Consider the following 12,064-nt stretch of genomic DNA (forward strand, 5'->3'; position numbering starts at 1 on the left):
ATCCATTGCCCTTTGCCAAATAGCTGGAGCCAATGCTACCCCAAACATCAGTCGGTTGTATTGATAGAGACCTTTATGAGTGTTGATCGTGAGGTATTGTTTCGAGGCTTCTTCTACCTCCATTTGCAAGTACGCCTGGGCCAGATCAATCTTAGTGAAGCGTTTCCCTTCAGATAGTGAGGCGAAAATATCCTCACTCCGTGGAAGCAGATATTGTACCGTGTGAAGGATTGGGTTCACTGTCACCTTAAAATCCCCACAGATGCGGACCTTCTTTGGTTCCCCAGGTGTATTACTCAATGACCTCTTCATTACAGGGATGATGGGTGTAGCCCACTCGCTCTAGTCTACTTTGGACAGTACTCCTGAACGTTCCAACCCTTCCAGCTCTGCTTCAACGGCTGGTCGGATCGCATAAGGCACCGGTCTGGCCTTAAAAAAACTTTGGACTTGCATTTTCCTCTATTTTAATCATTGCTGTTATGCCTTTTAGTGTTCCGAGTCCCTCCTGGAACACTTCTTGTGCGTCAGTTAGCATTTTTGACAGTCGTCCAGGTGTGGCGTCGTCATCCTTTTTGGCCTCAACCTTCAGTGCCTGTATGGAATGCTAATCTAATTGTATCTTCCAGATCCATTCACGTCCTAGTAGTGGTGGTCCTCCATCTGGCAATCCATAAAGTTCCATTTTAGGTATTTCCTGGCCTATGTATATCACTTTCATCCTTATTTTTCCTTTGGGGTAGACTTTTTGCCCCGTGTACGTCTTCAAGACAATCTCTGTAGCTTTCAAGGGTATATGTGGAAATAGCCGCTTGTAGTCCCTTTGGTTTATGAGTGTTAGGGCTGATCCTGTGTCCAATTCCATTTTCACTTGGGCTCCGTCTATCTTGAGTGTGACCCAAATAGTCTGGTGATCCTCCATTTTGGTTACCTTATGTAGTTTCAGACAACCCAGCTCCTTGCTTCCGGAGTCTGTGTCACTTTTCTGTTCGTCTGAACTACTGTCCATCACCTTGTGTACCTTTTTGTACTTCTCCTGTGGAGATTTCTTGCTGTTGGTTTTCTTCCCAGACCTGCAGACTCTTGCTATGTGTCGTGCTTTTCCACACTGTCTGCACACTTGGTCCTTGAACCAACAATCCTTCTGATCGTGTGTTGTTCTGCCGCAGCGATAACACTTCCCTGCTCCATATGACATTTCATTGGTGCCGTATTCTTGCGGTCTCCGTTGTATTTCTGCAGCGCCCCGTGCAGCTGCTTCATGTGATACTGCCATGCTGAAAGCCTTGTCCAGCGTAAGATCCTTTTCTGATAAAAGCCGTTTCTGGGTTCCTTCACTTTGAAGCCCACACACAAACATGTCCCTTAACGTATCTGATAGTCCCGCTCCAAACTGGCAGTGTTTCGATAACTTGCGCAGTTCCGTTAAGTACTCAGCATTACTTTTGTCTTTATGCTGGTTCCTTTTGTGGAACTTAAATCTTTCTGCTATCAGCAGTGGTGTGGGGCTTAGGTGGTCCTGTAGGATTTCTACTATGTTTTCGAAATTCTTCTCCACATGCTTATCTGGGGTTATCATGTTTCGCAGTAAGCCATAAGTTTTTGCACCCATGGAATTTAACAAAACCAGTGCTTTCCTAGCATCTGGCACTTCATTCGCCCTGCAGTACACCTCAATGCGTTCCAGATATGTCGCCCAATCTTCGACTTCATTGTCGAACGCCATGACACTGCCATTCTTTGCCATCCCTGGGTGTAATTTAACTGTCTAAAATGGCATCTCCTGCGCTCTCCCTTCTTCTCCACTGGAACAAAATGGCGTCTCCCACGCTTTCCTTCCTTCCCGCGCTCGCCCTTCTTCTCCGCTGCGGCTTCAAAAATAATGGCGTCTCCCGCACTCTTCCTTCTTCTCCGCGGCTCAATGGCGTCTCCCGCGCTCTCCCTTCTTCTCCCTGCGGACGCGGTTCAGCCCTTGAGCCCTGGCTGTGCTCTGCGCGTTCTCCTTTGCGCCTTTCCCATTGCCGTCGCTCGGTCCTGAACCCAGCTGCTGCTTTACCCTCTCTCTTACCCCGTCGACGCTGCTCGGCTTTTCTACACCGTCGGTCAGCTCCCGCCGCCACTGTCCGGGAAGGGTGTGCGCTGCACCTGTTGCCAGTCTGTTGCTGGATCGTCGTGGCTCTCAACAGCCACTCCTGCGATGTTCACTTGCTGCCGGATGACTGGGTGGTTGCTCATGGTCGACGCCCGTGCTTCTGGCCTCGACTTTCTTCCACCGTCCTCCCGGAGCGACTCCTTGACGGGAAATGCAGAGTTGCAGGCAGATTCGATTCAAGCTCGTCGCCACTGTTAGATCCGTGATTCTTTAAATAGGATGTTTCCCCAAGAACTACACGGAGGCTGTAACTTAACAATCAACAGTTGTTTACTAGAGTAGAGTCGTCTCAAGACTGAAGTACAGAAGCCTGCTCCAGCTTTATATACAGGTGTGGTCACTGCCGGTACTACAGTATACAGGAGCTGTAAAACAGTTCTCTCTTAAAGGTACATACACAACACTCACCGTGTCCTCTGGAGAGTGTATTTGATTGTCATTCTGTGAGAACCCAGATAAAGCCAATTCTCTCTGGTCCATTTCTGGACAATGATGAACGATTCTTCCACTTGTTCAGGGGTTGGATGTAAACCTTGAGTTGGACACTTTTGTCCAAATGTCTTTGAACATTCCACTGCTCCGGGACTCTGGTTAAGGATGATTCAGCTCCACACCAGGCAATGACTCTTCCACAGTCAGAAACCAATCCCATACGCTGCTTAAAAGGGCTGTAGCTCTGTTTCCTCGGGGTCTGATGATACATAAGCTCCCAGAGTATTTCTGCTGTTAATTATTCAATTTCCAGACTAAATTTTCCTGATGCAGGCTAATTGCATCAGTTTCAGAACACTCAGTACCAAAGGGCAGTTATTCTGCATCAACTGTTTTGGCAGCAGCGGCAGTTTTAAAGGGAACAGCACCAAGTGCACCTGCACCAATCAGGAGTTCAGGCAGTGCAGAACTCTGTGTTTGCTCAAAAATGGGACAGTCTGTGCTAATGACAGAAATTTAAAGACAATCCACTGGTGCCTGAGATCAATTGACAATTTTAAATTACATTTTGAATATTTGGTTTTGCTCCAGTTATACTGAGACTATCTGTACCATTTATACTGAGAATATCTGAAAGAAAAGAAAGACTTGCATTTATATAGCGCCTTGCACAAATACCGAATGTCTCAAAGCGCTTTACAACCAATGAAGTACTTTTGAAGTGTAGTCACTGATGCAATGTACCCCGCTGCGGGCCAAGAACGGAGAGGTACTCATCAAGGACAGAGAGGCAGTCAGTGCCCGCTGGAAGGAGCACTTCAAAGATCTCCTTAACCGTGACTCTGCCTTCGACACGAGTGTCCTCAACTCCATCCCGCAGCATGCTACCCGCCACCATCTCAGCACAACCCCAGCCCAGCATGAGTTTGAAAAGGCCATCCAACAACTGAAGAACAACAAGGCCTCAGGAGCAGATGGAATCCCCGCCGAGGCACTAAAGCATGGTGGAGAAGCACTACTGGTGCGAATTCATTAACTCCTTTCTCTTATCTGGAAGGAGGAGAGCATGCCAGGGGATCTCAGAAATGCCGTAATTGTGACCATCTTCAAGAAAGGTGAAAAGTCCGATTGCGGTAATTACAGAGGAGTTTCCCTGCTGTCTGCCACAGGGAAAGTCATCGTAAGAATCCTCCTCAATCGCCTTCTCCCAGTGGCCGAAGAGCTCCTCCCAGAGTTGCATTGCGGATTCCGCCCACTAAGGGGCACAATGGACATGATCTTCACCGCACGTCAATTACAAGAGAAATGCAGGGAACAGCACCAACCGCTGTACATGGCCTTCTTTGATCTCACAAAGGCCTTCGACACTATTAACCGTGAGGGTTTATGGAGTGTCCTCCTCAAATTCGGTTGCCCTCAAAAAAGTTTGTCACCATCCTCCGCCTGCTTCACGATGACATGCAAGCCATGATCCTGACCAACGGTTCCACCACAGACCCAATTCACGTACAAACTGGGGTCAAGCAAGGCTGTGTCATCGCACCAATGCTCTTCTCGATCTTCCTTGCTGCAAGGCTCCATCTCACCCTCAGTATGCTCCCCGCTGGAGTGGAGCAAATTTACAGAACAAATGGGAAACTGTTCCACCTCCGTCGCCTCCAGTCCAGATCCAAGGTCGTCCCATCCTCTGTCGTCGAATTACAGTATGCAGACGAAGCTTGCATCTGCGCTCACTCGGAGGTCGAACTCCAAACCATCGTCAACACCTTCACCGAAGCATACGAGAGCATGGGCCTTACACTAAACATCTGTAAGACAAAGGTCCTCTACCAACCTTCCCCCGCCACACAGTACTGCCCCCTGATTATCAATTTCCATGACAAGGCCTTGGACAATGTGGACCACTTTCCATACCTCGGGAGCCTACTGTCAACAAGGGCAGACGTCGACGATGAAGTCCAACACCGCCTTCAGTATGCCAGTGCAGCCTTTGATCACCTGAGGAAGAGAGTGTTTGAAGACCAGGACCTCAAACCCGGCACTAAGCTCACGGTCTACAGAGCAGCAGTGATACCCGCCCTGCTGTATGACTCAGAGACATGGACCATGTACAGCAGGCACCTCAAAGCACTTGAGAGGTACCACCAGCGCTGTCTCCACAAGATCCTGCAAATCCATTGGCAGGATAGGCACACCAACATCCGTGTTCTTACTCAGGCCAACATCCCCAGCATCGAAGCTTTGACCACGCTCGATCAGTTCCGATGGACGTGCCACATCGTCCACATGCCCGATACGAGACTCCCAAAACAAGCGCTCTACTCTGAGCTCTGGCACGGCAAGAGAGCCCCAATTGGGCAGAGGAAATGCTTCAAGGACACCTTCAAAGCCTCCTTGAAAAAGTGTAACATCCCCACTGACACCTGGGAATCCCTGGCCCAGCACTGCACAAAGTGGAGGGGATCATCCAGGAAGGCGCTGAACACCTCGAGTCTCTTCGCCGGGAGCAAGTGGAAGCCAAGAGCAGGCAGCGCAAGGAACGCATGTCAACCCAAGCACCACACCCACCCGCCCCTTCAACCACTGTCTGCCCCACCTGTGACAGAGTCTGTAGGTCCTGCATTGGACTCATCAGTCACCTCCAAACTCATTCTCAATGTGGAAGCAAGTCATCCTCGGTTCCGAGGGACTGCCTAAGCAGAAGTAGGAGCGTTCCAGTTATACTTAGTCTGTCAGTTCCAGTTATACTGAGACTGTCTGTTCCAGTTATACTGAGACTGTCTGTTTCAGTTATACTGACAATGTCTGCTCCAGTTATACTGAGACTGCCTGCTCTAGTTATACTGAGTCTGTCTGTTCCAGTTATACTGAGACTGTCTGCTCCAGTTATTCTAAGTCTGTCTGTTCCAGTTATACTGAGACTGTCTGTTCCAGTTATACTGAGACTGTCTGTTCCAGTTCTACTGAGACTGTCTGTTCCAGTGATACTGACTCTGTCTGTTACAGTTATACTGAATCTGCCTGTTCCAGTTATACTGAGACAGTCTATTCCAGTTATACTGAGACTGTCTGTTCCAGTTCTACTGAGACTGTCTGTTCCAGTTATACTGAGACTGTCTGTTCCAGTTATACTGAGACTGTCTGTTCCAGTTATACTGAGACTGTCTGTTCCAGTTATACTGAGACTGTCTGTTCCAGTTATACTGAGACTGTCTGTTCCAGTTATACTGAGACTGTCCTGTGACTGTCTGTTCCAGTTATACTGAGTGAAGTGGAGTATCTATATATATAAAACGGTCTGTCTGTCTTTCTGTCTGTTTGTCTTTCTGTCTGTCTGTCCGTCTGTCCGGCTATACAATCAAAAGTTATAGAACGTACCTACACATCAAAAGAAAGCTTATCATTAGGGGACTCTAATAGGCGTATTTACTTTTTGGTCAGACAAAAGTTGTTCAGACAGTATACAAAAAAGTTGCAAAAAACGGCAACATTCCGCTCATTAGCGTTGAGTGACGTGATGGTTGACCAATCGTACAGGGGATTAACCTGATGGTTGACCAATCGGTGCGTCACGGGGGGCGTTTCATTGCATGTGTGGGCGGCCCTAATCCTTCTGAGCTGAGGTGAGTGGCCGCCATCTTGATTCCTAACTATTCATTTATTTTTCCCACTTTCTGCGTGTTTATTTTCAAATATAGATTTCCAGCAAAAAAAAGTTGCTTTTAAAACACAATTAAATTGTTTTTTTAAAAAGTTAATTAATTTGTAAATATTTTCTCTAACCTCATTAATTTTCCTACCTTTCACCCTTTTTTTTCCTCTTGACTCGCTACCTCCGCCGGGCACCGCAACCTTCCAGGGTTACCCCGCCTGCAGGCCTCAAAGCTTTGGCCTCTCCTCCCCAGCCACGCCTGAGCTAGGCACCTCCCGTCTCACTCAACAAGCGGCCCATGATAGCTGCCATCTTTGTAAAGGCTGGCGGGGCGGGACTGAGCTGAGCGTAGCCACCACCGCCATCTTTGTAAAGACTGGCGGGGCGGTACGGAGCTCTGCGGAGCCATCGCCGGCACTGGGCCCGGGTGCTTTGTGGCCTGCGGCTGAATGGCGGCTGCAGATCTCGGACTGCCCAGGGCGCTGGGCTCGGCTGGGCCATGTCAGTGTGGGTGCCCGAGGCCCCGGGACCTAGCCTTCTCCAACCGCCAGCAGCGCAACTCTCAACACTGGCAGAGAGGAGAGGGTCTGCTGGCTCCCCCCTCCCTTTCCCCCCTTCCCCCCTCCTTCCCCCCACACCCCCTTCCCACCCCCTCCCACACACACCCTTCCCCCCCTTCCCCCCTCCCCCCATTCCCACCCCTCCTTCCCCCCTTCCCCCCTCCTTCCCCCCTTCCCCCTTTCCCCCGTTCCCTTCCCCCCCTTTCCCTTCCCCCACACCTTTCCCTTCCCCCTCCCTCCCCTTCCCCCCCACACCTTTCCCCCACCCCTTTCCCCTCCACCCACTCCCCCAGCCCTTTCCCCTTTCTCTCCTTCCCTCTCTCCTTCGCTCTCTGTCACTCTCTCCTTCCCTCTCTCTCTCCTTCCCTCTCTCTCTCTCTCCTTCCCTCTCTCTCTCTCTCTCCTTCCCCCCTCTCTCTCTCCTCCCCCCTCTCTCTCTCCTTCCCCCCCTCTCTCTGTCTGGCACAGGGTTCTTGAGTTCCTCTGCACCGCCGGGCACTCCAGCTAGTTTGAAATAAACATTCGACACCAGGTCTGCATTCGAAGGTTCAAGCAGTCTTTATTCGCACTGGTGGGGAGACAACCTGCTATCGGTCTAGCCAGGCTTCTCTCCGATGATACAAAGTTTTAACAGTCTTTTATACAAAATATAGGTACATGATTAGCTGATCAGGACATTGAATATTATCATAACAATTTTTAATTTGAGGATCATCGTGGGAGAAATTTTTGTTTACACACATATATATTCCTGTGTAATTACTTGACCAGAAATTTGTACAACAGTAACTTGTCCCATCAATTAACGGGATAGCTACGATTCCTCTTGCCTTCCTCAATCTCAGGTTATTTGTAAAGCAATTAACAAACTTAAAACAGCACACGCTTGTCCATCATTCAAGACAAGCCTTCAAAGGGTTAAACAGCTTTTCGCTCTCTGTACAGAAAAGTGGGTGGAGCTTGTTAGATCCGTGTATCTTAATGTTGTCATAGATTTATACAGCACGGATAGAGGCCCTTCGGCCCATCGTGTCCGCGCCGGCCATCAAGCCCTGTCTAATCTAATCCCATATTCCAGCATTTGGTCCGTAGCCTTGTATGCTATGGCATTTCAAGTGCTCATCCAAATGCTTCTTAAATGTTGTGAGGGTTCCTGCCTCCACAACCCTTTCAGGCAGTGAGTTCCAGACTCCAACCACCCTCTGGGTGAAAAAGTTCTTTCTCAAATCCCCTCTAAACCTCCCGCCCTTTACCTGGAATCTATGCCCCCTTGTTATTGACCCTTCTACTAAGGGAAAAAGCTCCTTAGTATCCATCCTATCTATGCCCCTCATAATTTTGTACACCTCAATCATGTCCCCCCTCAGCCTCCTCTGCTCCAAGGAAAACAAACCCAATCTGCCCAATCTCTCTTCATAGCTGAAGCGCTCCAGCCCTGGTAACATCCTGGTGAATCTCCTCTGCACCCTCTCCAAAGCGATCACATCCTTCCTGTAGTGTGGCGACCAGAACTGCACACATTATTCCAGCTGTGGCCTAACCAGTGTTTTATACAGCTCCATCATAACCTCCTTGCTCTTATATTCTATGCCTCGGCTAATGAAGGCAAGTATCCCATATGCCTTTTTTACCACCTTATCCACCTGTTCCGCCGCCTTCAGGGATCTGTGTACTTGCACACCCAGATCCCTCTGACCCTCCGTCTTGCCTAGGGTCTTACCATTCATTGTGTATTCCCTTGCCTTGTTAGTCCCCCAAAGTGCATCACCTCGCACTTTTCCGGGTTAAATTCCATTTGCCACTGTTCCGCCCATCTGACCAACCCATCTATATCGTCCTGCAGACTGAGACTACCCTCCTCGCTATTTACCACCCTACCAATTTTTGTATCATCCGCGAACTTACTGATCATACCTTTTACATTCATATCCAAGTCATTAATGTAGACCACAAACAGCAAGGGACCCAGCACAGATCCCTGTGGTACCCCACTGGCCACAGGCTTCCAGTCACAAAAACAACCTTCGACCACCACCCTCTGCCTTCTGCCACTAAGCCAGTTTTGTATCCAATGTGCCAAGGCACCCTGGATTCCATGGGCTCTTACCTTCTTGACCAGTCTCCTGTGCAGGACTTTATCAAAGGCCTTACTGAAATCCATGTATACCACATCCACTGCGTTACCCTCATCCACACACCTAGTCACCCCCTCAAAAAATTCAATCGAATTAGTCAGACATGATCTTCCCTTGACAAAGCCATGTTGACTATCCCTGATTAATCTTTGCCTCTCCAAGTGGAGACTAATTTTGTCCCTCAGAATTTTTTCCAATAATTTACCTACCACTGATGTTAGGCTCACTGGCCTGTAGTTCCCCGGTTTTTCCCTACTCCCCTTCTTGAATAATGGTACTATATTAGCGGTTCTCCAGTCCTCTGGCACATACCCTGTGGCCAGAGAGGTTCTGAATATATGTGTTAGAGCCCCCGCAATCTCTTCCTTTGCCTCACACAGCAGCCTGGGATACATTTCGTCCGGGCCTGGGGATTTATCCATTTTTAGGCCTGCTAAAACCGCCAATACCTCCTCCCTCTCGATGTTAATATGTTCGAGCATATCACAGTCCCCCCGCCCTATTTCTATGTCTACATCGTCCTTCTCCATAGTGAAAACAGATGCAAAAAATTCATTTAGAACCCCTCCTACATCTTCCGGCTCCACACACAGATTGCCACTTTTGTCCCTAATGGGCCCTATTTTTCCCCTAGTTATCCTCTTACCCTTAATATACTTATAAAACATCTTAGGATTTTCCTTTATTTTGCTCGCCAGTGTTATTTCATGGCCCCTCCTTGATCTCCTAATTTCTTTTTTAAGTATCCCCCTGCACTTTTTGTACTCCCCTAGGGCTTCCTCCGTCTTTAGCCTTTTGTATCTGCCAAATGCCCTCCTTTTTTCCCTAATCCATTCTCGTATATCCCCTGACATCCAAGGTTCCCTGTGGTTTTTGGAACCACCCTTGACCTTTACGGGAACATGTTGCCATCGTATGATCTCAATCTCCCTTCTGAAAGCCTCCCATTGCTCCGATGCGGATTTTCCTACAAGTAGCTGATCCCAGTCCATTTTGGCCAGATCCTGCCTTATCCTATTAAAATCGGCCTTCCCCCAATTTAGAACCTTTATTTCCGGCCCATCCCTGTCCTTTTCCATGACCACCTTAAATCTCACCATATTATGGTCACTGCCACCAAAGTGCTCACCTACTAGCACTTCTTCCACTTGGCCGGCCACATTCCCTAGAATTAGGTCCAGTACCGCCCCCTCTCTTGTAGGACTTTCTACATGCTGGCTCAAAAAGCTCTCCTGGATGCACTTTAAGAATTCTACACCCTCTGAGCCTTTCACACTCTGACTATCCCAGTTAATATTGGGGAAGTTGAAATCTCCCATTATTATTACCTTATTATTTGCACATTTCTCTGAGATTTGCCTGCATATCTGTTCCTCTATCTCCCCCTGACTGTTTGGAGGCCTATAGTACACTCCCAGCAAAGTGCTTGCCCCCTTTTTGTTTTTAAGCTCCACCCATATGGCCTCATTAGAGGAACCTGCTAATATATCATCCCTCCTTACTGCAGTAATTGACTCCTTAATTAATATTGCGACACCCCCTCCTCTTATACCTCCCCCTCTGTCTCGCCTGAAGATTCTGTACCCCGGAATGTGGAGCTGCCAGTCTTGCCCCTCCCTCAACCATGTCTCCGTGATAGCAACAATATCATACTCCCATGTGTTTATCAACACCTTCAGTTCATCCACCTTATTTGCAAGACTCTTTGCATTAAAATAGATGCCATCCAGCCTTGCCCTTATATATTTGCCCTGTCTACCAAGCTGACTTGTTTTTTTCTCTATAATTGGCAGCACATCACCCCCTATTTCAGCTCCCCTCTCCCCCTGCCAAGTTAGTTTAAACCCCCCCCAACAGTGCTAGCAAACCTCCCCGCAAGGATATTTGTCCCGCTCTGGTTCAGGTGCAACCCGTCCGACTTGTACAAATCCCACCTTTCCCAGAAGCAGGCCCAGTGATCCAGGAAACTAAAACCCTCCCTCCTGCACCAACTCTTTAGCCACGCATTCAGCTGTTCTATCCTCCTATTCCTATACTCACTAGCACGTGGCACTGGGAGTAATCCAGAGATTACAACCTTTGAGGTCCTGCTCTTTAATCTGCTACCTAGCTCCCTAAATTCTTGATGCAGGACCTCATCCCCCTTCCTACCTATGTCGTTGGTCCCAATATGGACCACGACCTCTGCCTGCTCACCCTCCCCCTTAAGAATGCCCTGTAGCCGCTCAGTGACATCCATGACCCTGGCCCCAGGGAGGCAACAAACCATCCTGGAGTCATGTTTGCGGCCACAGAAACGCCTATCTGTTCCCCTTACGATAGAATCCCCTACCACTATTGCTCTCCCACTCTTTTTCTTCCCTTTCTGAGCAGCAGAAGCGTCCCTGGTGCCAGGAAGTTGGCTGCTGCTGCTTTCCCCTGGTGAGTCATCCCCCTCAACAGTATTCAACTTGGTATACCTGTTTGAAAGGGGGATGACCGCAGGGGTCCCCTGCACTTCCTGCCTGCCTCTGTTGCTCTGCCTGATGGTCACCCAATTCCTTTCTGCCTGTGCAGCCCTACCCTGCGGCGTGAACAACTCACTAAATGTGCTATCCACGACCCTCTCAGCATCGCGCATGCTCCAAAACTCATCCACCCGCAGCTCGAGCGCCGCAATGCGGTCTACAAGTAGCTGCAGCTAGATGCATTTCTTGCACACATGGTTGTCAGGGATACTGGCAGCATCCCTGACTTCCCACATGGAGCAAGAGGAGCAGAACACGGGGCTGAGCTCTCCTGCAATGACTTACTCCTTTAATTAATTAAAAAATTTATTCAGTACCCCAGTTACAGGTATACTCTAGGGCGCTTTATTTTCCAGCTGTCCCCACTACACCACAGAGACCCTAGAAATTTAACACCACAGAATTCAAGCTTGTATTGAAAAGAGAGGAATACTCACCAACCAATCACTTACCTGCTTCCTGCTGACGTCACACTTGGATTACTTTTTACCTCTCTCCCGGAACCTGGATTGGTATGCCTCGGGTTGCTCCCTTTTATCCTCCGCCGCCTCGGGTTGCTCCCGCGCTGGTCCGCTGCTTCTCCGGTCTCGGGGCTCTGGCCTTCAATAATCAGACAACAGACTGCA

At 48.9% G+C, this 12,064-nt stretch overlaps 1 pseudogene; it reads right to left on the reverse strand.

Moving 5' to 3' along the window:
• LOC147124922 (sodium- and chloride-dependent neutral and basic amino acid transporter B(0+)-like) overlaps positions 1-2,632 on the reverse strand; it is a 643,543-nt pseudogene extending 640,911 nt beyond the window's left edge.
• Between the last annotated feature and the right edge of the window lie 9,432 nt (positions 2,633-12,064).

The sequence above is a fragment of the Somniosus microcephalus genome, chromosome 1, assembly GCF_052327205.1.
Source record: "Somniosus microcephalus isolate GS21.2 chromosome 1, FLI_Smic_1.0, whole genome shotgun sequence".
Classification (NCBI taxonomy): Eukaryota; Metazoa; Chordata; class Chondrichthyes; order Squaliformes; family Somniosidae; genus Somniosus; species Somniosus microcephalus.